This window comes from Microtus oregoni, unplaced genomic scaffold (assembly GCF_018167655.1).
Source record: "Microtus oregoni isolate MIOR12 unplaced genomic scaffold, Mior012 000163F_ref0000286, whole genome shotgun sequence".
NCBI lineage: Eukaryota > Metazoa > Chordata > Mammalia > Rodentia > Cricetidae > Microtus > Microtus oregoni.
The window spans coordinates 872219-875725 of record NW_024544818.1 but is presented as its reverse complement, the minus strand read 5'-3'; the positions used below and the strand labels follow the sequence as shown (position 1 = coordinate 875725).

General features: G+C 49.0%; 1 pseudogene; it reads left to right on the top strand.

Annotated features, from left to right (window-relative positions):
- Positions 1-541: 541 nt before the first annotated feature.
- Positions 542-1266, top strand: LOC121445195 (annotated as a pseudogene).
- Positions 1267-3507: the final 2241 nt, after the last annotated feature.

Here is a 3507-nt window from a genome sequence, read left to right as displayed (position 1 = left end):
TGATTTGCTAAAACTTTTATCATTTTCTCATGATGAAAATAGTCAAAATCCCTTCTTTAGCTTTTAAATTCTACATGACAATGTCTTTTATTATGAATAGGTTTTTGAAATTATTTCCTCAACATCTCCCTACAGAAGTGAAAACAAGTGTGCTATGTAACATGCTGGAAGTTGAAAAGTTAATCACTGCCTAGAGAAGGGAAAATTGTGTGGAAAACATCCTTCCTCAGGAGGCCAATCCATCACAGGCCTCCAGTAACATGGGTACAAACATGACAGATGGCCTGTCCTCAACCTGAACTTGTATTCACTACCATTGGATAACCTTACCTTCTGCTCTGGATCTGAGCACACTTCTCACTGGCAATCAGTAACCGAAGACTTTCATCAGCATCTTCCGCAGCTGCAGGAATCCAGAGTGGATGTTTCTTGTGTATTGCCAAAAAAGTGCTAGTACTGGAGGGGAAAGGTCGTGGAAAGCAAGACACTTCTCATCTCAAAATGATTTTGGGCGAACGGCGAGCAGCGGCGGCGGCGCAGAGAGTGCTGCGGAGGTTTTGCTGGTTTCGGACCCCATAGGCCAGATGGTGAAATCCTCCCTGCAGCGGATTCTCAACAGCCACTGCTTCGCCAGAGAGAAGGAAGGGGATAAACGCAGCACCACGCTCCACGCCAGCCGCACCATGCCGCTTCTTAGTCAGTACTGCCGCGGCGGCTGCAGCAGCGAAAGTTCTAGGGTCGCCCTCCATTGCTGTAGTAACCTGGGTCCGGGGCCTCGGTGGTACTCCTGATGTCCCTCACCCACCCCTGAAGATCCCAGGTGGGCGAGGGAACAGTCAGCGGGATCACAGTCTTTCAGCTAGTGTCCTCTACTCTGACGAGCGGCTGAATGTGACAGAGGAGCCGTCTAACGACAAGACCAGGGTCCTGAGCATCCAGTCCACACTCACGGAGACCAAGCAGGTCACCTGGAGGGCAGTGTGGAACGGTGGTGGCCTCTACATCAAGCTCCCGGCTGGGCCCCTGCCTGAGGGCAGCAAGGACAGTTTCACAGCTCTTCTGGAGTTCGCAGAGGAGCAGCTCCGGGCCGACCATGTTTTCATCTGCTTCCCCAAGAACCGTGAGGACAGAGCCACCCTGATCCGAACCTTCAGCTTTCTTGGCTTTGAGATTGTGAGACCCGGGCATCCCCTCGTCCCCAAGAGACCCGATGCTTGCTTCATGGTCTACATGCTGGAGAGAGAGGACCCGGGCTAGGAAGACTAGGTGCCAGCCCTGCCCAGTGTCCCTGTGCTCTCTCCTGGGTTTGTCCACATGTCAGAGTGCAGAATAAACACTCACTCCACTAGTGGGGTGCTTCTTCGAAAAAAAAAAATGATTTTGCTTGGGAATCCCTTGCAGATGGTCTACCACGCATTGGGTTATCACCCAGGCTAGGTTGCCTGATACTGGATAGCATCATCAGTCATCTCAGGCTTCCTTCTTTGCAGGGACCAGGAGAGAGCTCCTCTTTCAGCTTTTGAGATATACCACACATAATGGCAGTCAGGAGTCGCCTTACTGTACAAGAACACACTAGAACGTTCAACTTCCAAGTGTAGCTCAGTATACATTTGTGCTAGTCAACGATTCTATTTTCTGTGATAAATACTTTAAATCATTTTACAGGAGGGAAGACTTCTTTTGGCTTACAATTTCTGGACGTTAACCGCCCCCCCCCCCCCCACACACACACTGGTGGCTAGCTCTGTTGTTTCTGGGCCTGTGATGAACCAGAACATTGTAGTGGAAGGAAGCACAGGACAGAGCTGCTTACCTACTGACAGCCAGCAAGCTGGGGGTGGGCATGAAAAAGAGGGTGACAAGATATAGTTGTCCCCAAGAACAGGACCCCAATAACCTACTTTCTCTAACTACGGCCCACTTCCAAAGGATTCTACCACTTCCAATAAAGCCATCAAATTATGAATTCCATTAATCCATTGATTACATCACAGCACTCATGGTTCACTTCAGCTGATTAGCAGGGTGTCGAGACTCTAACATATGAACCTTTTCGGGTGGACCCTGTGGTGGCTAATTTTCATTGTCAACCTGACTCTACTTGGAATTGATGACAACCCAAGTAGCTGGCACACCTGTGAAGGACATTTTGGACTGGATCATTTGAGGTCAGAAGACTGAGGACACGGAAAAAGGAAGTTCTTGTTTTTTGCCTCCTTGCCCTTGCTCTCGTCGACAAGTTGGTCTACCTTACTGCTGGGGCGTCCCTTCACTGGAATTCCACTTCTTTGGGATTACAGTATATACTGAAGACTAGCTAAGACATCCAACCTCCTGGACTGCACAAATTGTGCATTTTTGGCATTTCTGTTGGGTGAAAGATATTGTGGAAATAGCTGGACCAGAGCCTATAAGCCACTCTATTAAATCCCATGTATATACATTACTAGTTCTGTTACTCAGAGTTTTATAATTTTTAAAAAATGCTGCAGGATCCCCGACAGCAGTAGGCAGCAGAAATGCTGTAGGTCCCAAATGGTGGTAGCGGGCCACGTGGCGGCAGACAGGGGGCCCTGGGAGCAGCCAGTCCCAGGCTGAGACGGCTGCTGGTCTCAGAGTGGTGGTCCGAGTGGTGGTGGCGGGCCTTGTGGCAGCAGACAGTGGGCCCGGGGAGCAGCCAGTCCCAGGCAAAGACAGCTGCTGGTCCCTGAGCAATGGCTGGTCCCAGGCAGGGAGACACATGGTGGGCAGGCAGAAGACAGAAACATGGATAGACACAATTTGCAGAGTGAGGTTGAATATTTATTCAGGAGGTTATGAAGGGGGAAGGGAAAAGGGGGGAAGAGAGAGAGAAAGAGAGAGAGAGAGAGAAGAGGAGAAAGAGACAGCGAAGGGGGGAGCAGAGAGGAGAAGTGGGGAGAGAGGCAGAAGCAAAGCTGCCTCTCCGAGAGGAAGATGGAAAAGAGAGCGAGCTCAGGCTGGAAGTTGAAGATCAGCCTGCCTTAGGGGATGGGGGAGGGAGTGGGCGTGGCTTGTCTCTTAAAGGGACCAGGGGCCAAAACCATAACACAGAGGACTCTGCCTAATCAGGCACATCATAGCCAAACCATAACACTATTATATTTTTAAAATCCTTCTCATTTTAATTGTTTGGATAGGAATGTGCTATACATCTCCCCACTTCCCTTTCTCCTCCCCTTTCCCCTTTCACCCTTCCTTTGTCTCCCATGTTTCCAATTTACTCAGGAGATCTTGTCTTTTTCCCCCTTCTTAGGTGGATCCATGTATGTCTGTCTCTCTTATGTTCTCTGGGGTTTTGACCTGTAGGCTGGTTATTCTTCTCTTTATGTCTAATATGCTCTTATAAGTGAGTACATACCATGTTTGTCTTTCTGGGTCTGGGTTACCTTACTCAGTATGGCTTTTTCTAGTTCTATCCTTTTGCCTGCAAATTTCAAGATGCCATTTTTTTTCTGCTGAGTAGTACTCCATTGTGTAAATGTA